Raw genomic sequence first — 27,010 nt, 5'->3', positions numbered from 1 at the left:
CCAAGAATACTTGCTGGCAGCTACAGCTACTCTGAGATAAATTTCCCACAAAATATCTCACTTTTATTATTATTTTTGCATTGCTCTAGTGTGTCAACTTAGAAACAAAAGACATCATTATATTTATAGCATTCTGTTTTTAGTAGTGGTATTTCCATTTACAAAATGGAGTAATTCTTGATCACTGAGAATATCACATTTTAGAAAATGTAGCATTCCTATGCATGATGTTAACTTTGTTCTCAAACAATTATTGGCCAAAGATTCATTCGACGGATCTGATTTTCCTGAAATAGATGATTCTAATGATTCTGACGTTAGTTCTGTTTAGAAATAACTCCAAGAGAAGCTTTTATATTTTATTTTCATGTTGAAAATCAGTCAGATGTGCTTCAGCCTCAAGGAGCATGTTTATACAAAATTAAATGAGCATTGGCAGTGAGCTGCATTCTTTTTTTCTAAATGGGAAAGAGGTTAAAGATGCGGAATATAGTCTCCCAATCTCTTCTGGCTTATAAGGTTTCTGCTGAAAGGTCTACTGTTAATGGTGTTCCCTTTTTATGTGACCTGTCCATTCTCTCTAGCTGTCTTTAAGATTTTTTCTTTCACATTGACTTTTGAGAATCTGCCGACTATGTGTCTTGGGGATGATCATCTTGTATAGTATCTTGCAAGGGTTCTCAATTTTCTGAATTTGCATGTTGACTTCTCTAGCAAGGTTAGGAAAATTTTTGTGGACAATATCTTCAAATAAGTTTTCCAAATGTCTTTCTATCTCTCCATCTTGTTTAGGAATGCCAGTGATTTGTAGGTTTGATTTCTTTAAATAGTACCACATTTCTTGGAGGTTTGGTTCATTTAAAAAATTCTTATATCTTTATTGTATTCTGCCTGCATTAATTAGAAGGAACTGTCTTTGAGCTCTGATATTCTTTCCTTAGCTTTGTCTATTCTGTTATTAATGCTTCCAATTGCATTCTGAAATTCCTGTAGTAAATTTTTCATTTCCAGAAGTACAGTTTGGTTCTTTCTTAAAATGGCTGTGTCATTTTTCAACTCTTGGACCATTTTACTGTTTTCCTTGGATTGGGTTTTAACCTTATCCTGTATGTTGATGAGCTTCCTTGCCATACAGATTCTGAATTTTATGTCATTTCAGCCATTTCAGTCTGGTTAAGAACCAGAGCTAGGGACCTAGTGCAGTAGTTTGGAGGTAAGAAGACACTTTGACTTTTAGAGTTGCCAGAGTTCTTGCACTGATTCTTTTTCATCTGTGTGGGCTGATATTCCTTCAAACTTTGAAGTTGCTGTCTTTTGGATGAGCCTTTTTGCTTTTATATTGAGGTCCTTGAGGGTTTAACTGCAGTGTAGGTTAGGCTTAGTCAATTGGCTGCATTTCTGGATGCTTTCAGGAGGCCCAGACTCAACTCAGCACTACTGGGCTACATGCTGTAACCACAAGAGGCTGGTACCAGACCCGTATGGTTTTTTTTTTGAGGTTAAGCACCTGATACGCTGGAGAGGTCAAAGTGCTCCCAGTCTGCTAGGAACAACACAACAACATGGGGCTGCTAGGAAAAGCACTCCGGTGGTACAGTGGTGGGCTCCCATGCACATATGGGTTGGCAAGGTGGTGGCAGGTCTGCACACACGTTTGTGCTGGCAGGGCAGTGGGGAGAGGTTGCGGGTAATTGCACACTGGCAGGGGAAGGCTGTGGGTCAATGTCTGCTGGTGGATGTCCATTTGCAAAAGCACTCCAATGGTTAGGTGGGGTATGCTGGTGAAAGAGCTATGGCAGTAGTTGTGCTGCAAGTGGCTTCAGCCAGGCAGGGATCCTAGGAAAGACCAGGAGACAGGGGGTTCTCAGATCACACTGCCCCTCTCTCACCAGTAAGACAGCCTTGCTCTGTCTAGATCTGGCAGCTATTAATAACAAAAAGTCTAAAGTCACCTAGGGAAGTATGGCAAGTCTTGGGGGATGGGTGCCCATGGCCATGCTCCAATGCAGCCAATCCCATGCCAAACCTTCTGGGCTCCACACAGGCTGGAGTGCTGTCTCTGCCAACTTGCTAGGCATTTCTCGCTGCCAACTCAAATGTGCCTGGGAATTGTGGCATCTCCTATAGCTAGGATCATGAAGGTTCATGGTGAAAGTGGGCCATTCTGTACCCATTTCACTCAACTCTTTCCTAGGAGGTTCTCAGGGCCAGGAACAGGTGCTTGGCAACCCCCTGCAGGGTTTCCAGCCTCCTCCCCTATCATCCTGGGATTTGCACCTGTTGTATGCCCACTCTTAATGCCTTCTTTCTGAAAATCTGTTCAGAATATCCCAGTCTACTTGATGGTCTGGTCTCTCTTGGTGGTCGAAGCTCTTCCTGGCTGCATCTAGTTGGTCATCTTGGCTCCAATTTCTTTCTTTTTTCTTTTTTTTTTTTTCTTAAACAAAGCTAGGTTAGGGCTGGATCACAAACATTGAAGAAAATGCATTACAGCATTGAAGTTGAAAATGAATGAGGAGAAAGATAAACTGTTCTTATATTTATACTACGCAAATAGAATCTGTTGAAATACCATAATTAGCTAAAAGTTAAATATAAATTGTTTTAGAATAGTGACTTGAAAGATAGTTTCTGCTCAAAGATGTTTGGGTTTGCCTTCCATATTTACAACTTTCTAGCAGGGTAAATTTCTTCACTTTCATGTCTCAGTTTCATTATTTGTAAAATAGGTTACTATAGTAATAGTGTTTATTTATACACTTGTTTTTAGGAATATATAAACGAATACATATAAAATGTGAATCAAAGAGCTTGATATTATTTTTTCATCTTTTGATTTGGAATTGATAATTATGTTTTTCCATGTCAATTCTCCTATTCATTTTTTCATAACTTAAATAGTCATGGACATATATTCTTTTCAAATTACTATGCAAATGAATTTTAGGTAAATCTTTATATTTTCTTAGCATACTTCTCAGTTTCTATCCACTCTCTAAGCATAGTATGAAGCTATATCCTCTTCTTTTTTTCCTAGTTAGGAGATTGGTGAAGTGAGCAAGATAAATTTTTCCTGTCATAGATTTTAAGAGGCATTATACAAAGTGGAGGAGAAAATTCACATTGTTGATGTGCTATAGTGTTGGCATGTTGAAGCAACAGAACTTAATTAAGAATTCTAAAGTATAATCTTCAAATTGTCCTGGGAAAATGTCATTATTAGAAACTGTTCATCAAAGTCTTGACAAAGAAAGTCAGTCTTAGAAAAAAAAGATTTATAATTTTCATCTATTATATAGCAAGGAATTTCCATTATTTCAAACTTCCAGTATTTCATTAAGGGTAATGTCAACTTTCAAGAAGAATTTCAAGTCATAATAATCTAAACATGGTACAAAGATTAATCAATGTAAGAAATTGTAGAAGTCTTCAAAGATGCATCTAGGTTCTTTATTCATGTTTTAATAAACAAAAGAATAAGAGGAATCATTTACTTTAATGCTAACATTTGGTTTAATAATGTTTTATGAAATAATTAGAATAGCAAACATTTCCCTTTGCAATTAAATATGTTAAAAAATAATCACATAAACAAAGACAAGAATTGCATGCTGTAATTTGTGATCTATCATACCTCAGAAGTGACAGAAATATATTATTTATCTTTAAAATTTTGAAATTGATTTTTATATTTTAAATTTAATTTAAAAATTTCATTAAATTTTGAATGCAGAAAAATATAGCTACTTATTATTTGTATGCAAATTATACAGAAAACTAAAATAATCATTTAGCTATGTCTTTTGAGTATTTACCTCCATTTCCCTAAATAACATGCTTTTCTTCCTACTTCTTGATTTTCTGGGTATAAATATTATTGATTGACATTCCACAAAGAAAAATGAAAACTCCATTCTCTTTTTTTCTCCATCCTCACATATCCAGACTTCCTATTTGTAAATTAGTGCAATCTTCAATCTTCAATATTTATATTAGTGTAACTGTGTAAACAGTATTTGTAACTGAGTTGCATCATATATTGCGATTCTTTGTATTTTGCAAAATATTTTTTTCGGAAACTAATAATTGCCTTATGTTATAGTTACTTAGTTTCATATATACTTATCACTAACGAAACTTATACCTAGTTTTATGTATACTTATCACTAACAAAACTTATCTCCCTAATTAATTATCTAAGTTTCTCCCTAATGCATTCAGGCGTTTTATTTTTTCTGAAAAAAATCTCTCTAAATTGAACTGGTTATTTTCCCTGCATGGTGCATATAGGTTATTCTGGGATATCTTTTTTTCTGAGTTTTATGTTTCCTGTGTTCTATTTCCTCTTGTATTCTGGTTTACACTCTTCAGTTTGATATAACACATTTTTCAGTAACCAAATGAGAAAGAGATCCTAGGAGATAAAATTTTGAGTTTTTGAATATCTGAAAAAGCCTTTTAATTGATAATTTGGCTGAGTATAGAATTATAGGTTGGGTATTGTGTTTCTTCAAAAGTTTGGTGATATTGCTCCATTGCCTACAGGCTTCTTATTTTTCTGTTAAAAAGTCAGAAATAGTCTCATGTTTGATTCTTTGTATATGACCTGTTTTTTCTCCCTTTCTGGAAGTTCACATTATCTTCAGTTTTTCTAAGTGATCTTAAATTCTATGGTAAAGTTTCCTTGGTGTGGGCCTGATTTAATCTATTGTGCTGCATAGCTGGCAAGTCTTTCCAATCTGGAAATCCATCTGGAAAGTTTTGCTGAATTTTTTTTTTTTAAATAATTTCTTCACCTTCATTATCACCCTTCACGTGCTGGGACTCTATAACTGTTTATTCACGTTGAATTCTAGAACTGTTGGCTTCATCCTCACTTTTCTTATCTTTTTCTCTGATTTTTCATTTCTTCATCTTTTTGGTTTATATTAAGGAATTTTTTTCTCAATTCTATCTTCCAACATTTAATTTAGCTTTTCATTTCTTTTTCATCCCCCAGAGATGAACCATCCAATCTCCTGCCTGGAGTATTGAAGCTTGACTACTGAAATTCTGGAGCTGACTGTGGGAAAAGGATTAATGGTCTCAACATTCAGTAAGTAAATGTTCCCACAATTCTCCTATTTTCTATATGTTATCAATACCTGCCACTGTGCCCAGTACACTTTTTACAGCCTTATAAGTTCTATCTCCATGCTTTTCTACCCTGCTTTCCTGCTCTGTGCTTTAGGAGTCTGACCTCTGTTGACATTGTCAATTCAGTGTTGGGTTTGGTGAGTGGAAGGGAAGTGGCTGTGTTCCTGTCTTCAAGGGCACAGGGTGTCACTTTCCTTTAACCACAGGTCTTCCTGGGTTCTAGATAATGGATCTCTCCTCTTACACTTTCAGCCCTACTACTGGTAGCCACCTCCTCCTCTTGTTAGCCCCAGATCCTTCACCAGTCTCATGGGTGTTAGTTTCCCTTTGTCGAATTAAACAAAACAAAAATACTTAAAGTGATGCATAAAATGAAAGTACAGACATATTCAGCTTTAAAATAATGAGAAAAGAACTTGAAAACATTGTTAACAGATATTTGGGGAATGATTGTTTACAAAGAATGATTTATTTCTTTGCATAGAATTCATCACAAAAAGTAATTTTTGTAAAGTGCACTTAAAATATAATTTATGGGGAGAAATGCCAGATATAGGTGACAGGGGGATGGAGGCAGCAAACCACATTGCCATGTGTGTACCTATGCAACAATCCTGCATTATCTGCACATGTACCCCAGAACCTAAAGTACAATATATATATAATTTTTCTCATAAAATTTACTTTATCCACAACTTTATATAGCCTATCAACTGATTATGGTAGGGAGGAAACAGAATACATGAGGATTAGTGAGAAGTTGAAAATGAGAGGGAAAGCTTTCAAACTGAGTGTGAAGGCTTGCAGATTTTAAATTCTGCCATGGAAGAATGTATGCTGTCTAGGGACTGTAGTTCTTCTATCATTAGTTTAAAATTTCTACTCTTGAATGCTCAGCCAAAATATGTAATGTTAGTGGCATGGAGAATGGATTGATGAAGAAGCAGTTTTATAACTCTAGGGCATGGCTAAAATTTAATATGGCAAGTACTGGAAAACACAACTTCTTTTACTTTTAAGGTGTTTCAATTTGTCATTGCTGATTAAGGGCTGTCTGGATTGGCTTTCCTAGTCAGTTAAATTATCACAAGAGCTATCTCATTATGGGAAATGCTCACATGAGATGAGAAATCCCTTTTATTCCCATGTTGAGCCATAGAAAAGGGCTTTTTGAAGAAAGAAAATGTAGCTTAAACATAATTTACCTCATCTGCCAAGGACATTATCATTTCTTAATCATTACATAAGCCACATTTTACATAGTGATTAAATTTGGACTAAAAGCTTCAATGTTTCAAGGCTGTTTATTATTTTCAAGGCTGTTATTCTCTCAAGTAAAAGGTGTTAAGTGGGAAAAATTTTCATAACCACTGACATAGGGGAAATACAGTAATAGTTTACCTTAAAAATTGTCACTGATAGTGAATTTTAAAAAATCACCATGTCTAGGATAACTTTCTTACTCAATATGTAGGTTACACATCAGGAGCTTGGGCATCACCTGGGAAATTGTTGGAAATGTTAAAAAGTTAGACTTTGTACATGACCTGGATCCACTGAATCATACCCACTGAATCAGAATCTGCATTTCAACAAGACTCTCAGGGGTACATGTCGACATTTGTGATGCATGACTGAAGCGCAGTAGGGTAGTCATTGAAGCCCTGACCCCTTACCTAACTCAGGAACTCAGGAGAATCGTATTTTCCAATGGTAGCAGTGCCTTAAAAAGTGTATGCTATAGCACAGAATTTTCATTTGTATTTAATCTAAGGGTTACTTGGGCTAATTTTAAACTTAAATATCAATGAACCAAGAAGGGATTATATGATATCAAGATAGGTGATGTTATTATTTGAAAGTATGTAATGAAAATTCTTTTTTTTTCCCCCATTTATTTATTTTATTGCATTTTAGGTTTGGGGGTACATGTGAAGAACATGCAAAATTGTTGCATAGGAACACACGTGGCAGTGTGATTTGCTGCCTTCCTTCCCATCACCTACATCTGGCATTTCTCCCCTTGCTATCTCTCCCCAGCTTCCCACCCCCCACCGTCCCTCCCCTATTTCCCCCCAACTGACCCCAGTGTGTAGTGCTCCCCTCCCTGTGTCCATGTGTTCTCATGGTTCAACACCTGCCTATGAGTGAGAACATGCGGTGTTTGATCTTCTGCTCTTCTGTCAGTTTGCTGAGAATGATGGTTTCCAGGTTCATCCATGTCCCTACAAAGGACCCAAACTCATCGTTTTTGATGGCTGCATAATATTCCATGGTGTATATGTACCACATTTTCCCTATCCAGTCTATCGTCGATGGGCATTTGGGTTGGTTCCAGGTCTTTGCTATTGTAAACAGTGCTGCAATGAACGTTCGTGTGCACGTGTCCTTATAGTAGAACGATTTGTAATCCTTTGGATATATACCCAGTAATGGGATTGCTGGGTCAAATGGAATTTCTATGTCCTTGAGGAATCGCCACACTATCTTCCACAATGGTTGAACTAATTTACACTCCCACCAACAGTGTAAAAGTGTTCCTATTTCTCCACATCCTCTCCAGCATCTGTTGTCTCCAGATTTTTTAATGATCGCCATTCTAACTGGCGTGAGATGGTATCTCAATGTAGTTTTGATTTGCATTTCTCTGATGACCAGTGACGATGAGCATTTTTTCATATGTTTGTTGGCCTCACGTATGTCTTCTTTTGTAAAGTGTCTGTTCATATCCTTTGCCCACTTTTGAATGGGCTTGTTAGTTTTTTTCTTATAACTCTGTTTTAGTTCTTTGTAAATTCTGGATATCAGCCCTTTGTCAGAAGGGTAAACTGCAAACATTTTTTCCCAATCTGTTGGTTGCTGATTCACTCTGATGATTGTTTCTTTTGGTGTGCAGAAGCTGTGGAGTTTGATTAGGTCCCATTTGTCTATTTTGGCTTTTTTTTGTCAATGCTTTTGGTGTTTTGGTCATGAAGTCCTTGCCTACACCTACGTCCTGAATGGTTTTGCCTAGATTTTCTTCTAGGGTTTTTATGGTGTTAGGTCTTATGTTTAAGTCTTTAATCCATCTGGAGTTAATTTTAGTGTAAGGTGTCAGGAACAACTTTCCAAATAAGAAAATTTCCTCCCTCTCTGATCTTGCTTCTCACCAGCACATCTATATTCTAGATGTAATGCTAGATTTTTCTCTAAATAAAACTTAAGCTATCTCCTTCTCCAGAAGTCACAGGACATATCACTCAAGAGCTGAGAGATTCAAATAAACTGCTTCTTCTTTCACATATCTCTAATGCAAAGTGTTTGTAATAATTAACCTAATTTATATTGCACTTACAAACAACTGATAACACCTCTTAAACATGCTATAGAAAAGTAAACTGGAGATTTTTGGAAAGAATGTTTTTTCTTTATTTTGCTTCTCCTTTATTTGAAATTCCTACATACCTAAAATATGCTAGAGTAATGTGACTATTTAAGGGGTAATTTCCCCTATAATGTGGATCTCCTTCTACTCCCTCCTTTGTTTTAATAAACACGTATTGGCTATCTACTGTGTCATGAATGAGAATAAAAAGACTAAATCTGTACCCTAGAGTTGCCACAATCTCTTGTAGAATATCAAAGACACCATTATAATGCCATATTACAAATGCTATCACAGGGTTGGCAAGATATGATGGAAAATAGAAGAAGAAAGGGCTAATTCAGTCTTGGGAATCAATGACTGATTCATAAAAGAGGTGACTGCTTTTGGCATCTTGTTAGCATATGATTTATGATTCAAACATACACAAATGTTGGCTTGTGCTTTCAGAGAAGGTGGTTGAATGAATCTTTAAGTAGAGCCAAGCCAAATATTGGCAGGTTGGATTAGACTGAGCTCTGTCCAAAATGTAACTTGATGGACAGGATTAGAGTAAAATAACCTCTGCTAATATGATAAAACAAAAATGAATGGTCTTTTGAATGAATCTGAATGATTAGCTTATAATATTCACTCCTTACCCTGAACAGTTGTGATATTTGTTGCAGTGGAGACAGGGGGGCATTAGTGGGATAATCATAATGATAACAGCTGATACACGCATTTTACAAAGTGCTTTCATACTCATTACCTTATTTAATTTTCAAAACAACTCCATGAGGTAGGTGTTATTTGCATTTCCTAGTTGAAAAAATAATCAAAATAGGCAGCAAAGCCTATAAAAGAAACCAGGTCTTTACAACTCTAAGATTAATATTCTTTCTACTTGAACCAGAAGCAGAACTTTCAAAAGTCTCCTTTCATTCCAGAGATCATAAAGAACATTCTCTCCTGACCTGAGGGTGCTTCATTGCCAAGGGTTGCTGAATGTCTCAGGGTGAAAAGTAGGCTTTTTTCTCTAACAGAAACTGTTATTTCCCCTGCCAGTCCTCTTTCTCTATGCTTTGTTCCATGGTGATCAGTACAATATGGTGACTTAAAGTTGGGGATAAAGGCAGAGTGGAATTGAATATTACTCTAAGGTTTTTAATTTGACCATGGGTAGATGGTAGAGCCATTAAGGAAGACAAATTATATACATAGGGTTGTATTTTGGGAACTAGGCTAGCTTTAAGGGTAGGCCTAAGGTTGAGAAGCTAGAGTGATGAGTAGACCAAGCCTCAATGTTGTGGCTTAGGGGAATTTGGGCCAGTTTAGATCCTGTCAATGAATAAAAGGTTGGGCAAACCAGAGAGTAACTCTCCTGGAGCTAAAAGTCTTGCATTATGATTGATATTGTCCATCTCAGTTGGAGGAAGACCTGACCAGTGCCTGGGATGTAAATGCAGTAGGGGGGATTGGTAAGGATCAGAGAAGATGACAGCTTTGCAGCTAAAATTCTAGTCGATGTTAGGGGACTGAAAGGCAAATCATAAAGCTAAGGCAGAGGCCCAGTCAAGTGGCCTGAGCTAACATGGCAAGGGCAGGGACAGTGCTTCAGTTCAATGACATGTAGGAATCTTATTTTTAGGCAGGAGCTAATAATGTACAGTGTGTGTTCAAAATGTAGATTTCATTCAAGATACATCAGGCTTATGATAAAAAGACTTGTTTTTATGTTTTTAATTTTAGGTAAGAGTCTTTGAAAACTGCTGGCATTATTTAGAACTGGCTTGAGCATTAGCAATTCTCAAATCTACAGATTTGAGCAAGGCTGGGGAAAGTGTAATTTTTTCTATCTGATATTAATGAATTATCACACATATTGATTTATAATTATATTTATAATTACATAATTTATTATTTATATCATATATTGACTCACTAGAAGTATGATCCATTGGCAAAGATCAAATTCATCAGATTTAATATGAAATTCTATGATGGTATTTGTGGTAGACAAAATAATGTCCCCCAAAAGATGCCCATGTCCTAATCTCTGGCACCTGTGAATACGTTACTTTACATGACAAAAGAGACTTTTCAAATGTGACTAAAAGTAAAGAACTCGAGATGGGGAGATTATACTGGATTATCCAAGTAGGCCTAATTTAATCACACAGGTCATTAAAATTGGAGAACAGTTCCTGGCTGTAGTCAGAAAGAAAGATGCAAGCAGGAGAATGATTCAACACCAAGTTGCTAGTTCTGAGACACTGGGAACTGTGTTTAGAGAATGAATTCTGCCAAGAACCATAATGAGGGAGGAAACAAAGCTTCCACTAGATCCTCCAAAAAGGAACACAGCCCTGCTAATGCCTTCATTTTAGCCTGGTGAGGCTCATGTTGGACTTCTCGCCTACAAAACAGTAAGATAACAGAATTGTGTTGTTTTAAGCCACTATGTTTGTGATGGCAGTAATTTGTGATGGCAGTAATATGAAACCCATATAATTATGCTATACAAGTTGGAGATTTATAAATTTTAAGCTCCTCATAGGCAAGGATTTCTGTTTTGTTCAGTGACATATATCAAGTGATTATAACAGTGCCTAGGAAATAGTAGATGCCCAATAAGTATTAGTTGACTTTTTGGTATTTAGTATTAGTCATATTTATTGGTCATTCCATCAACAAATATTTTTTGAGTGCCTAGGCAAACATGGTCGGTGTGCTAGATGTTGCATGGGGATGTAAAAATATAAAAGACATATTTTCATGAAATCGGAGTCAAGAAGCTTAGATCAGTCTTGAGCAAGAATAGGAGTCAGAAAATTATAGCTTGCAGGCCAGATCTTATCTACTGCTTATTTTTATAAATAATGGTTTGTTGAAACACAGTCCTGCTCATTAGTTTCCATATTATCTTTGGCCACTTTCATGCTACAGTGGCACAGTAGAGTGCTTGTTTAGTTGTGACAGAGACCAGATGACCCACAAAGCCAAACATGTTTACTGTCTGGCCCTTTACAGAAAACAAAACAACAAACCTGTCAACTCCTGAGCTAGAACCCCATCTTTATGGGTTGCTAGCTGTATACTTCAGGAAAAGTGTACAACCTCTTGAAGCTTTACTTTTCTATAAAATTAAGGTTGTAGTATTTTTCTCATAGTGTGGTTGTGACAATTAAATGTTGAAAGAGAATTAAATGATGGCTTCCAGTACTTAGTATAGATGAATAATTCAGTAAATGGTAGTTGTTACTATTTTTTCTTTTTTTTTTTGAGGCGGAGTCTCCCTCTGTAGCTGGGCTGGAGTGCAGTGGCATGATCTTTGCTCACTGCAACCTCCTCCTCCCTCAGCCTCCTGAGTAGCTGGGACTATGGGCGTGCACCACCACACCCAGCTAATTTTTGTATTTTTAGTAGAGACGGAGTTTCACCATGTTGGCCAGGATGATCTCGATCTCTTGACCTCATGATCAGCCTGCTTTGGCCTCCCAAAGTGCTGGGATTACGGATGTGAGCCACCATGCCCGGCCTGTTATGATTTTTTAAAAGATAATTTTGAGAGCAATTTTAGGTTCACAAGAAAATTGACAGAAAGATACAGAGATATCTCATAAACCTTATACCCTACATATGCATAGTCTCCCCAGTTATAAACATCTCCCACCAAAGTGATAAATTGGTTACAACTGATGAACTACACTGACACATCATTATCACTGAGAGTCCATAGTTTACGTTGGTGTTGTACATTCGTTCTGTGAATTTGAACAAATGTATTAATGGCATGTATCCATCATTATACTATCACACAGTATTTTTACTGCCCTATAATTCCTCTGTACTCTACATATTCACGCCTCCCTTGCCCCTAACGCCTGGAAACCCACCGATCTTTTTACTGTCTCCATAGTTTTGCCTTTTCTAGAATGTCATATAGTTAGAATAATATAGTCTGTAGCCTTTTAATGTTGCCTTATTTCACTTAGTAATATGAATTTAAGTTTCCTCAATGCCTTTCCATGGCTTGATAGCTCATTTCTTTTTAGCATATGAATGATACTCCATTGGCTCAATGTATCACAGTTTAATCATTCACATACTAAAGGACATCTTGGCAGCTTCCAAGTTTTGGTGATTAATAAAGCTGCTATAAACATCTGTGTACAAGTTTCTATATGGATATAGGTTTTCAACTCCTTTGGGTAAATAACAAGGAGGTGATGTGATTGCTGGATTGTATAGTAAAGTATCTTTAGTTTTGGAAGAAATCACAAAACTGTCTTCCAAAGTGGCTGTGCCATTTTACATTTCCACCAAGAAAGAATGAGAATTCCTGTGTTCCACATCATTGCGAGCATTTACTGTTTTTACTGTTTGGGGTTTTAGCCATCCTCATAGATGTATATTGGTATCTCATTGTTGTTTTAATTTGCCTTTCCCTAATGACACATGATGTGGAGGATATTTTCAATACCATACGCTAAGTCCTAGCTAGCAAAAAGGAAAGAAAAGGAAATAAGAAATATATAGATTGAGAAGAAAGAAATAAAACTGTTCTTATTTGTAGATAACATGTTTGTCAATGTTGAAAATCTGAAAGAATTGACAAAATCCTTCTGGAACTAATAAGCTATTATAGCAAGGTTTCAGGATGTAAGCTTAATATCCAAAAATTAATTGTTCTCCTATATACCAACCATGAACATGTGAGATTTGAAGTTTAAAAACACAATATTATTTGCTTTAGCACCCACAAAAATGAAATACTTAGGTATAAATCTAAGGAAACATGTACAAAATCTATATGAGGAAAGCTACAAAACTCTGATTAAAGTTACCATCTTTTCATATGTGTATTGACTTCTCCTCTCTAACTATGAAAGTCCTAGATAACATCTTTGTCTACTATAAGGCTGTTTAATCTAAATTGAAAATCTGTTGTTTAACGTAGCCACTTTCACCAATTATTTTAGCTAGATACTCTGGATAACTTGCTGCAGCTTCTACACCAGCACTTGCTGCTTTACCTTGTGCTTTTATGTTATAGAGGTGGCTTCTTTTCTTTTCTCTTTCTTTTCTTTTTTTCCTTTCCTTTCCTTTTCTTTGCCTTGCTTTTCTTTTCTTTTCTTTTTGGAGATAAAGTCTTGCTCTGTTGCCCAGGCTCAGTGCAGTGGCATGATCTTGGCTCACTGCAACCTCTGCCTCCTGGGTTCAAGTGATTCTACTGCCTCAGTCTCCTGAGCAGTTGGGAGTACAGGCGCATGCCACCATGTCCAGCTAATTTTTGTATTTTTAGTAGAGATGGGGTTTTGCCATGTTGGCCAGGATGGTCTTGAACTCCTGACCTTGTGATTCACCCGCCTTGGCCTCCTAGAGTGCTGGGATTACAGGTTTGAGCCACCATGCCCAGTCCACCTTGGAGTTCTTAACTCTCAGAGTTGTTCATGCTCTGCCTACAGCAATTGTCAATTACAGTCCAGATTTTCCTGTATCAGCTTTGGTCCCCAAAAAGATTTCTGCTCTGCTATGTTGTAATTCTCTGTATCCACCTATATGTCCCTTCAATCTTGGGGACAGCAGTTTGCCTTGTGACCACACTTCTCTTACGGATCTAAGAATTGTTGAGTTTTCAGTTTGTTCAGCTTTTTACTTGTTAGGACAAAGTGGTGACTTCCAAATTCTTTACGTGCAGAATTGGAAACTGGAAGTCCCCATAAAAATGTTATGATTTTAAGAAATAGATTCTACTGTTATCCTCCTGCTGCTATCACCAATGCTACCACAATCAAGTTGAATAAGAAAGACATGACCACAAAAGGTGTTCTGGAAAATTACATGAATGTATATATATATAATATTTTCTAGAAAATTGTATATAAATATTTAATATATATTAAGTCAATATATATATATTTGTTTATTAAAACTCAGATCCACTTTGCTTCCTTGGAATTATTACGGTCCAGCATCTACTGTTTAGCTGACAACATTGCAGCTGGTTTTATCTATATTATCTCATCCTGATGAAGAATAGTAAAGATCTTTACCTTCTCAGTCTGGGCTAATTTTCGATTTCTCTTTATGCTTTAAGATGATTTTTAAATGTAATAATTTATATAATTTTATACAATATTGTCATCACATTTACTGCTAACCCTTGAAATCCCCACTTATTGGTTAATGGCTCGACTTCTGTGTGTGTGGTACATTGTATTTTCAAAGATGGCCATAACTAAATTTAACATCCCACATACACTTTGCAATGTGATCTTGACCCTCCTCTAAGGAAAGGTAGAGTCGGCTTTTTTTCACCTGTTTGGAATGGAATGCATCTCAAGTGATACTGCGTAACATCTATGGATGAGCCTTAAGAGATCTGTAGCTTACTCATTCACCTTTTTGCATAGTCATTCTTTGCTGTAAAATAAGTTTATTGGTGGTAACATGATAGAAGTTGTTCCTGATATCTGCTGTTACAAACTTTAGGGTCCTTGAGATATGCAGGATCCTTGTATGTAACTAGCATAAACCCCATTATTTGAGCTCTCTTAATTGCTTTTGTTATTTCTTTCTCTTTCTTCACACAAAGACCTGTAATGTGCCTTCCATAAATGCCTCCAGTAAATGGTGAAACAAGCTGAGCCAAAAGCTGTACCTTCTTATAATCTACATGCTTTCCACATAAAATACATTTCTTAAGAGGTTCTTTATAAGGGCTTTCCATTGGAATGGGCAGATCCTCATTGCTGGATATCTGTTTATATTGTGAAAATCCTCTTCTCCACAGCACTGTGTGAGTCCTGGGATGTGTAAGGCTGATAGCAGCCGTTACCAGCTGTGTCACCTTCTTCCTCCCTAGACCACCGCAAACAGCAACCATAGCGGCCATGGTTCTGTGTTTCTTCCACTTCCTGTCCTGAATGGTCATTCTTTGACCCCATTTACCTTATTGTGAAGAAACCCAAGTAGCTATGTGGAGAGTCCCACCTGCAGGAGAACTAAAGCCTCTGGCTGACAACTCAGTAAACATTTTGAATTTTGTAAATATCCCTGTATCTTAGCCAATGCCGTGTGAGGCAGAAGAAACACTTCATTAATAAACAATCATGAAAGATAATATTGATTTTAGAAACCACTGCATTTTTTGGATGCATGTTACATAGCAATAGATAATTGAAATACTAAATTTATGTGATAAGTTATCTTCTGCTTTAAGATCTCTAACTGTTCATGGGAATCTATGACACAAAGTTTTTGAATGTCAGATGCGGACTAGCAATACAGATGTTAAGCCATCATTTAGAATCATTTTCAAAAGTTTCAAGTTTTTCTGAAGAGAAGTGAAGGCTGAAGAGGGGTGAGGAGCAATAGGATGTTTCCAGAGATCTGTTACTGGAGGAAGCATCATCTGGAAAATACTCTGAATAAAAGTAAAATTTCCTTATCTTTTGATGTTGTCACCATCATTTAGCAGTGTATTACTTTTTCATCTTGGCGTTTTTACTACTCACCTTTTGCTTTCTTTTCACAATTCCACAACTCATGTGGTTTCTCCTGTTTGGAAGAACTTTCTACTTTCTAGTTATTTGATGAATGCCTACTTATTTTAAGAAGGCTAGCTCAAATACCACCCCTTTCAGAAGACATTCCTGATGCTTTTAGCCAAAAATTCTCTATATCACTGGACATGAGATGTTATCCAAGTTCATGAGTGGACAGAATAAAAAATATTGGCCGACGGGGTACGGTGGCTTATGCCTGTAATCCCAGCACTTTGGGAGGCGGAGGCAGGCAGATCACCTGAGGTCAGGAGTTTGAGACCGGCCTGACCAACATGGGGAAACCCCATCTCTACTAAAAATACAAAATTAGCCAGGCATGGTGGTGCATGCCTGTAATCCCACCTACTTGGGAGGCTGAGGCAGGAGAATCGCTTGAACCCAGGATGCCGTGATTGCAGTGAGCTGAGATCACGCCATTGCACTCCAGCCTGGGCAACAGGAGCAAAACACTGTCTCAGAAAAAAAATTGGCCAACTCAAATATATTTTGAAGATATTCAAATATTTAGAATATATTTGAATATATTTCAAATACACTTTCAAAGATGATTCTAAACGATGGCTTCATATCTGTATTGCTAGTACTCAATACATTTGACCAATCCACATGACTATACACACACACACACACACACACACACACACACACACGTATATATAGTCTACTGACAATATCAAATGTATCAAAAAGTTACACATGCATATTTAAAATCACATTTATAAAACCTCAGTTATTTTAGAAATATTGCTTTGTGCTATTTTCACTTTTTTAAAACAATGTTACTCAAATGTGGCACCTATGCCTTCAGTATCATTATCTTTATGATCACTAAGATCACTCATTTTGGTTCTCCAACATGATTTTCCAGAAGACGCTATCTTTGCTTTCACTTATGTTGTCCCAAATATACCACTTCCTGTAATGCTGCTACTAGAAGCTTTAACTCAAGCTGCAAAAATCCTGTATGATTAGAAGAGTGTTTCATTTCTTTATTTTCCATTCTTTCCTTTAGGCATATATTAGTGATTTCCACAAATGAACCATATATCATCATTTGCACATGTAAAGCCACATACCCTAAGATTATTTACTGAGTTTAGGCCAAGTATGTTTTCCTCTTTAAAAAACTAATTATTATTTTTTCTTAGTGACTTGTAATATAGGAAAATACCCTGATTATTTTAGCTGAAATTGGTTGATACTGATTTAAAACAGGTGTTTTCAACCCTAGCTGGAGCCTAGAGTTACTTGAAGAGCATAAAAACTATAAGCAAGGCACCCTGAGGTCCTCTCCCCAGTGTTCTAATTTGATTGATCTGGGATGCAGCCTTGGAATTTTAGTTTGTGAAATCTCCCCAGAGAATTGTAATGTGCAACAAGAGTTTAGAACCACTGATTTGAAACCATTATTAGTAGAGCAGTGGTTCTCAAAATAAGGTCCTCAGACTAGCAGCATGAGCATTACTTGGGTATTTGTTAGAACTATGAATGCTTCAGCCTCACTCTAGACCTCAAAGTTTTAGGATGGGGCTCAGCAATCTGTATTTTAAAAAACACTCCAGTTGATTCTGATGTACCCTGAAGTAAGAGACCCAAGGAAGGAAGAGGATATCATAGAAAGAAAACATGAACTATAGATTTGGGAGATAAATGAGCAGAGGGAAACTCCAGGGTACTTTAAAATTATTACTGATTTCCTTCACCAATGTGAACAAACAAAGGTTTACAATTCCCAAATTAAGGCCTTGAGTACCTTGTCTACCTGAGATTGTGTTTAGGCTAATATGTTTTTCTGGAATAGTAGTTTGTTGTTCAAAGTATATTTATTGATGGAACATGTAGTGTGACACAATGTATGAGGAATGCAATATAAGGGAGAGGTAATTTGTAGAAAAATGACTTGCCTTGTATTCAAGCATATATAGTAACCTCTCTGAATTCCTATATATAGTGCTTTACCTGTACATGTTTTAGGTATTGACCACATTCCACATTGCAATGTAGTTAATTGCTTAAGCTTTTTCTCTAAAGCTAGACTAAGTATTCTGAGAAGGATCCAGGATTAAGCAAGAATATAAAGAATCGGGATCATGAACAGATGCACAAACCAAAAGGTGCCAGATTAAATGGCATTGATCAGAGGACACCCGAAACAGTTATTCTCTAAGCTTTCCTGTGTCCTGAAGTCTAGCTTTTATTTTATGCTTCCTCTAGCCTCCTATTTTGCCCTAATTTCCAGAAACATAATGGAAAAGGATAAGGCAGTGTTCTAATTATTTCATGGTTGGTTCCAAGCAAGGGGAAGTGGGTTGGCCAAATAATTCCTCTACAAGGCATGGCTAGCTCTGTGCATCTTTAAAGGGCAAGCAAGTGGAGGAGGCACCCATTAATTCTGGAGCCGTATGGATAGATGCATACACAATACAAGAATTTTGGCCTTATTGGCTATACAACACAGTACCTATAGTTAACAATAAGGTATTATGTATCTAAAATTTGTTAGGAGGGGTAAATTCATATTAAGTGTTCTTACTCTCCTCCATGCACAAAACCACAAAGGCAGACAAGAAAACTTTTGGGGGTGATGAATATATTTATAACCTGGATTATGATGGTAACATGAGTTTATACATATGTACAAAATCATCAAATTGTTATATTAATTTTGTGCTATTTCTGTGTAAAAATTATACCTAGGAAATTATTCCTTAACAATTATAGCTGGTAAAAATAGATTTTAGGATGGTGCCATTGACCATGATATCTTAGGGCTCAAACAGAGGCAAGAGAGACTCCTAAAGTATAAATCTTCTTTTTAGTGGTAATTTTAGGAGTCACCCACACAAGTGGCTGATAAATATACAATGTCCACTTGTACAGATAAATATAAAATGTTCTAATGTTACCTCAAGGCCTTAATTTAGGAATTGTAAACCTTTGGTTTTTCACACTGGTGAAGAAATCAGTAGTAACTTTAAAATACCCTTGAGTTTCCCTCTGTTCATTTATCTCCCAAATCTATAGTTCATGTTTTCTTTCTGTGATATCCTCTTCCTTCTAATAATTGGCTTCTGAGATTAATAAATTATTGGAAGCATAGGAAAAAATGATAATTTGTCTCTTTGAGAACAGGAACACATTTTTTTTTAAGAGAGAAAAATGAAAAGATTCAGTTATTGTTTTTAAAGCCAGAGGCAGATTGTGCTGGCAATAAAGGAGAATTTGTGAGCTGCTTTGTGGAATTGAAAGTTCTGCCCTTGGTTTCTGTGCCACACTTAGAGAGCCTATTCATCTGTCCTTTCAACACCACCAGTATTTTTGTAAACATGAAAAACACAACGAAATAACCTCAAGCTTTTAATTGCTGTGGAAACAAGTTGTAGGAAAAATACAAGACCGATGACGTATACCCTGAGCATTCATTGCTTTGTAACTATATTAGAAGAGAACAAACACCTTGAGATGGCACTAGTTCTGAACACCTTTCCTTAGGGAATGCACTCAGGAATAATCTCCTGAGTTTGCAGAAGACATGAATTTGTTAAAAAGGGTGGGAATCTAAAAAGTAGTTCCCTATTATGTATCACCAAGCAGACTTGCTCAACACCACTCTTAACTGCCTCTAGTTGCCTTCCAGTGCCCCAAAGACAGGGATGTTAAATGCTACATTACCCGGATTCACTTGTAGCTGGTATTCTTCATGTCTGCCAAGGGGATATATTAACACTGGAGATTGGGAAGGCAGAAGCAAGCACCATATAGCATGGCCAAGGAACTCTTTTGAAAGGCAAGGTGGTGGAAGCATTTGGTTCTTTTGAGGCATGTGTGGAAAAATTGTAGTGTCCAGTCCAAGCTTTATCGGTGCCAGGTAGAGGGCAGCTGTGAAAATAGCAACTACAGATTTCATGGAATACTTCTGTATGGTGATTGGAATTTCTCGTGGGTGGATGGCTGCTGGTTATGTATCATCTAAGCTCATTTTCTTTTTCTCTTCTGAGTTGGAGTCTCACTCTGTCACCCAGGCTGGAGTGTAGTGGCGCAATCTTGGCTCACTGCAACCTCTGCCTCCCAGGTTCAAGTGATTCTCCTGCCTCAGCCTCCTGAGTAGCTGGGATTGCAAGAACGCACCACCACGCCTGGCTAATTTTTTATATTTTTAGTGGAGGCGGGTTTTACTATGTCGGCAGGCTGGTCTTGAACACCTGACTTCATGATCCACCCGCCTTGGTCTCCCAAAGTACTGGGATTACAGGCGTGAGTCACTGTGCCCGGCCTTGTTTTCTTGATCCTTCCCAAACTTCTTAAGACCTCTGGTCTCTAAAGGTTAGAAGGAAAATTTAGCACCTAGGACAACTTTGAGATACTAACAAGGGAAGAGACATTGTGAACGTGAGCGTAAGTATTTTGAAAAAAATAAAGCACCACTCTTCATATGTTTCTCTACATCATCTAAACTCCCATGCACCTTTGCCTTTCTGTATTTCCTTACCTATCCACTGCCAGTACTTGTATCTTATGTCCACATGATTTTTGGAGTCCCATAAGCCAAGGTGGCATCCAGCCTCCATGTCTTACAAACAGTGTGGCCTTTGGCTAGCCACCATTTTGCTCTGAGTCCACATTGTAAAACTATAACTTTTCCTGTTCATAGCTATATACAATCATGTTTCTATTAAATTAATCAGTTAAAATAAATAGATATGTTAATTTATTTGAGTTGCCCTACTTGGCCATCGAAACAAAACTAACATTACCATCTCACACATGGACATACACACATATACAACTAACTAGCTATGTCAGGTTCCTTGGTTCTCTGTTGAGGCTAGCAAAAATCATGTTTGAACCTCCATCTCCCAAGCAGTCACAAGTAGGGTTAATCTCTGTTCCTTTATGACCTCATCACTGGGTTTCAGAAGGGGCCAGTGTCACCTAGGGAATTGATGTTTAGCATGCAGGCTGTTAAAAAGGGACCTTTGAAGACATGATAAGACTAGTAGAGAACCAGGGAACTTGATGAAGCCAGGATGTGTGTTCATGTTTTTATGCGTGTGCGCACATGTCTGTAGGAGGTGATTGAGTTTGTTTCGTTTTGCTGGAAAATCAGGGCATCTCAAATAAATTAAGAATCCAATTTGTTTTAACTGATTCATTATGTATGAATCATGCAAAAATATGAGTGGGGAAGGTGTAGTTTTATAATGATCAAAACAGGAAAATAAACTTTTCTTTAAATAAAGAAGATCACTATTCCAAAAATGTTGACAAAAAAGAAAAGAAATGTTTTATTTCATTACCAATGGTTTTAAAACAGTTAAAATATAAGTAAGATAAGATGGGGGTGTACCACATGTTGCTGGAGGGGCAGCCACATACAAAAACTATTATGGCTGCAAAGGGAGAACTCTCATCAGAATGGATTTTTACAGGGTATTCCCAAAAGAAAGATGAATTACAGAAGAAACAATGATCAGAATTACTCAATTGTTATGTTAGATTTATCTTTTATTTTGAGGAAAATGGGACTAAAAACAGAGAGAGAGAGTAGAATAAAAATGATCAAGAGGGAAGTAAATGCTGAGATATGTAAGGAATAAGGCATGCCTGCCTGTTTTAAATGAATCTATCTTCAGAACGATATGAATTACCTACAAGGGTAAGGAAAAGGTGTTTGCATATGATAAACATGTATGAAACATTCTTGAGAATTTGGGGAAAATGTGTCTAACAGTCTCTAGTCAGAGAATGCATATGCAACCAATGACTACAACATGAATTCTTGCTTGTTGAAATTACAAAGTAGGTTGTTAGCAGACTGTGACTGAATGCTTAGAAAAGAACATGGTGATTACTAGGAGATAGTTTAGGTTCACCAAGAATATCTTATGCAAAACTAATCTTGTTTCACTTTTTGTTTTGAGTTTTAGATGGAAAGGTAAAATTCCATAGGCATAATGTGTTTTCATTTAATTCATCAATGTCATAGAACTATTTTATGGAATCTATATAGGGAAAAATAAGAGAAAGGTAGACTGGATAATATTCAGTTAAATAGATTTGTAGTTTGTCAAACAATCTCAGCTTCTCCCCCTACCCCATGAGTAGTCTTTCCTTCAAAACAAATAAAATGTAGAATATCTCAGCCATTGGTCTTGTCTTACTCAACATTTTAACGATATGTATAATGACATAGAAGGCATACTTATCAAATTTGCAGATGACATAAAGCTTGGAGCAATGGCTAATACATCGAGTAGCTGAATCTTAATTCAAAACAATCTTGACAGGTTGGAATGCTGGCCAAAGCTAACAAGATGAAATTTAATAGTTATAAATGTTAAATCCTGTACTTAGGTTCAGAAAAAAAATCAAATGTACAAATGCTAGATGAGAGGAAATTTTGCCTAGAAGCCATTTCTATGAAAAAATGCTAGTTCTTTTTCAGACTATATATTCAATATGAACTGCCAACTTCCACTGATAGAAGGCCATTCATTGAGATAATATTCATTACATTCCTACTATGTGCCAACATGTTAATTATCTTATTTAACTCTTAAAAAATCTCCCTCTAAGACAGTTCTATTTATTTGTGCTTTATAGATAAGAAAACCCATTAAGATGTTCACCTGTATACTGTTATTAAATGTTAAGGCTTCAATTCAAACTGGATTCTCTTTTTCCAGGTTCAGCATTCCAGTAGCACTTGCCACTCAAAATAATGCCTGTAGACCAGCAGCTTACTAGAAATAGTAGAATCTTGGCCTTCTCCCCAAACCAACTGAATCAGAATTTTCATTTTAAGAGAGGCTTGATCTCATTGCCAGTCATTTTATAGCAGAGTTGAAATATATCTGAGAAGGAAGATCCTAAGGGATCCTAAGGGGAAGTGTCTGAATAGTAAAATTGGAGAAGCACTGCATTGTATCACACCTCAGATTACCACTATAGGGACAAGTAGTACCACACCTGCCTCAGTTTACCACTGTAGAAACAACATAGCATCTCAGGAGGGTGGCTGGTTGACTAGTGGCTTACGCAGGCCTCACAGGATGAAGTTATTTTGATTATGTCTGTCAGTAACCATATCTGCACTGGTTGTATCACATTGGAAAAATCTGACTTGTTTTTTTATGCCAGATTTTAAGATGAAATATTAATAAACTGAGAAGTCCAAGACACATAAAGATGTGTTCAGATATGTTGAAAACAGATCTAAGAAGAAGAATGGAAGAAATTATGTAGCTTTGAGAAGAGTTGCAAATAAGGCAGGATAATTTTCCTCAAGTATTTGGAGGAATGCCACTTGGAAAAGGGACTTTTTTTTTTTATTGATTCATCTTTTCCATTTCTTTTTTCTCATTGACCAGATATTTGTGTAGAATCTAATGCGTATCTTTCATTGAAATATACATATCTATCAAAGTATTGCCTTTTATTTGTTTTGCGGGGGAAAGACTGTGTGTAGTGTTGGAGAAGGAGATAACCGTTAAGATTATTGTTGAGAATAAGAAAGACAAGGTGACTGTTCTCAAGGAGATAATAACCCAGGAGTTATATATTACACAGCACATTATGTGTAAAGGTAATATACATGTAAATAAACACATGTCAAAATTATTTCAGAAAATTATAAGTGCTCTCCAGGTGACAGAGAATTGGAGGGAACTAGTTTAGTCCTTGGGGTCAGGCAGTCAGGGAAGTCTTCTCTGAGATGACATTTAAGCTCAATCATGAGTGACAAGATGGAATCAGCTATGTAAAGAATAGAGGGAGAGCATTCCAGATAGGAGGAAGAGTAAATGCAAAGGCTCTGGGGAAGAATCAAGCCTAGCATAGTCTAGGACAGTCCTAAATGGGACAATAAAAGGATGAAATGGCCAAATGTAGCCCTCCCTCCAAGCTTATCTGCAGATTGAATTTGTGTGATGATGGGTATATTTTTCCTCTGTGCTATTCTCAGCTATGGCGGGAGGCTGAAACAGTAACTGATCAGTTACCATGGTTTCCAATGGAGGCAATGTAGCATGCAATTATTATATACAGCTATCATTACTAAATTCACTATGGCATTTGATGTGATTCAATAAATAATTTGAGCCATAACTCTAGAAGGAGGGTGTGACTGTTTACAGGATAACATTTTAAAGAAAATTACTTAAAATATGTTTTTTCAAACAGCTTGCCTACCAGGGCACTGATGAATAAAATTTGGTAGTTGGTTCTAATTGCTTTTCTCATATCAGAAGAAAAATTGGTAAAAGGAAATTTCAGGTCTGCCTTGATAGGTAAAGTAGTGTTGATTCAGGTACTAAATGAAGCAAAACCCTTCATTTGGTTTTTAGCATGGTATTTAGTGAATCTCATTTCTTTGGGTTTGTACATCTTTAACAATGAAATGAAAACACATGCTTTGTGAAACATATAATAGAGAAGAGAGAGAGACTTTTAAACAATCTACCATCTCCTCCTTCTCTACAGATTCCAGAGCAACTTTCCCCAATTTGTCACTGAGCACTAACTAATTAAGGAGTTGTCACTTTCCTGGCCTTTCCTCAATGTTATGCACACTGCAGGATCTAAATGTGGGTATGAGGGTAATCCTTCATTATATATTCAAGGAAACTGCAAAGTGTTTCCATTTGCATTGTAATCACTTGAAGATTCACAATTTCAGTTTGTTTTAATAAAAGGCAGCCAGACGTGTATCTGTGTTAGGCTCCTTCATGCCATTGATAACCCCCTCTCTTAATCAATTTTCCCAGTCACTTGCTTTCGGTATTACTGTATGAGAAAGCGAACGTCTTAACCAAGTCACAAATTGGCATTATGGTATGGAAACAGAGAAAGACTGGCACCAAATTGTTCCTAATATTTTTATGAACTATGTATCCTTTTGCTAAATTTTGAGTTCCTCAGGAATAATACTCTGGAATACTTGTAGAAATCTACTCATCGATACCCCTATATGATATCTCATTGTTCTTGTTTTTCTCAAACATATGCATGATATTATATGGTTTTTGTCATTCAAGATGATGTAGAATAGTAATAGAGAGGTGCAAGGAAGGGATATGATACATAGTTCCTTCTTTCAAGAGGTGTATGGTCTACTTGAGGGAAATGAGAAGCATGCATAGTATAGGTATCAGTAGAAAGAACATAAACATTGCAGTATATCTAAGCTGCATTTATCACCTTCTCCCATTTTCTTGTGGTCCAGTTCACCTCCCTTAATTTCTGCTCTCTTCTATATCAAATGTACATACTCAAAACTGGATAACAGGGTACATGCAAAGATTCAATCTGATAAAATATGTGAAGTTGATAAATACTGTACTTGACACATAGTGAATGATCAGTAGAAATACTACACAAAATAAGGATGAACGTCAAATATTTTACAGAGACATTGAGCACTATGCAGTTGGGTAGGAAACATGATTGGAGTATTTGGGGAAGACTTCATGGATGAAGTAGGATTTAAACTTAGAACTGAAGAGTAGGCATGCTTTAGAGATGTGGAAGCAAGGGGGCTGTTTCAGGCGAAGGGAATGACATGCAAATGTATGGATAGCTTTACCACTGAATTTTCTATTAATTTAACTTTCTTTAAAACTCAATTATGTTAGTATTGAACCATGTTTTATTTTTTAAGCTATGTTTTCATTCCTTTGGGGTCATATTAAGTTGCTATTTTGTTTGTTATTTGAAGAATTAGTGAAGACAGTCTTTATTTTCCATCAGGAACTGGATGAAAATATCCTATGGCACTTCTCCAAAGATTGCTAAGAAAACAATACATGAAGAGGCAAATGGAAGCAAAAATTTGGAAAATGGATGTTTTCCACAACAGTCTTTCTTTGGCTCGTTCTGCCCCTCTGTACCCCCTTCCTCACTCTGTCCAATTATTCTTTTATCCAGTAGCTTCTTTTTGTGTCTTGACTGCATTCTCCCATCCTGGTAAAACAATTTGATAAATGAAGGCCACTGAACCTAAATGATGTCCAGCTATAAATATATTTTTTGATTTATTTGTAAATAATTTGTATAACCCTCTCAACTGGACATTTTTCCAGGTCCAATATAAATTCCCATCTTCTTTTATATCCTAATTAAAACTTAACTGTCCTGTCTTCGGTGCCTCAGAATTCTTGGCTCTCCCTTTCAAGTTTCCAAGTGTTAACTGACAAATGTGTCAACCTTAAAGGTATAGTGTCTAATACAAAAAAAAAAAAAAAAAAACAAAACAAAAAAACAAAAAACACCTGACATCTCATAGGAATAAGAGTATGTCTGTCTTTGGAGCATTCCTAAAAACACAGTGCCTTCACTCAACCTTTAAATAGCATGGCATAACTATTTGCACAGCATCTGGGATGAGTAGTCAAGGCATCTAGTGACTCCAGATGAGCAGCTGGGCTTCCATCACTCTAAAAAAAAATCTAAATGTTCTCTTTTAGACTATTCTCTGCTATTCCTTTCTTTTTCTCTACCACACACTCAGATTTCTGCATCTCCAAGAACTGCACATAGCATTTTTCCTAACACATTATATTAATTTCACAGCAGCACTTTATCAATAGTGGCACAGCTGCAGTTGTCATTGAACAGTATATGAAATAACCTTGGAGTATCAACTTATTTATTCGTATGGTGGCTTGGGTTTAATTGTATGTAGGCTTTACCTTAACTTATAAAAGATATTTGTATAATCCTCGTTAATAACTGTAATTTCAGAAGTTAAAAGTTATAATAAAAGTTTACATTTTGATAGTGCTGCTCATACTAGTACCTGAAGTACTTTGTAAAAAAGAAATTCTAAAGGGCAAAACTGCTATTATTTGGGCTTAAAATATTTGCAGGCTTTGGATAGAAGATATTATTCCAAACTCACTTGGGGACAGAAAGTGTTTCTGTTTCTTTACTTTAGCTTCCAACAATGTTGCTTCCTTCA

At 36.5% G+C, this 27,010-nt stretch overlaps 1 long non-coding RNA gene and 1 pseudogene across 2 annotated transcripts in view; one reads left to right on the top strand and one right to left on the bottom strand.

Moving 5' to 3' along the window:
• LOC116556766 overlaps positions 1-27,010 on the top strand; it is a 363,628-nt gene that overhangs the window by 259,836 nt on the left and 76,782 nt on the right. Inside the window, exon 2 of the long non-coding RNA XR_004271152.1 lies at positions 5,000-5,095. This is a non-coding gene — a long non-coding RNA (uncharacterized LOC116556766). The remainder of the gene's footprint in view (positions 1-4,999; positions 5,096-27,010) is intronic.
• LOC116556762 lies at positions 14,451-15,680 on the bottom strand (annotated as a pseudogene). Its single transcript, XR_004271150.1, has one exon. The product of XR_004271150.1 is annotated as a 28S ribosomal protein S18c, mitochondrial pseudogene (transcript).

This window comes from Sapajus apella, unplaced genomic scaffold (genome assembly GCF_009761245.1).
Source record: "Sapajus apella isolate SASKATOON/1434 unplaced genomic scaffold, GSC_monkey_1.0 scaffold17, whole genome shotgun sequence".
NCBI classification, from domain to species: Eukaryota; Metazoa; Chordata; class Mammalia; order Primates; family Cebidae; genus Sapajus; species Sapajus apella.
The sequence above is the reverse complement of the archived record's forward strand: the minus strand, read 5'-3'. Positions and strand labels throughout refer to the sequence as shown.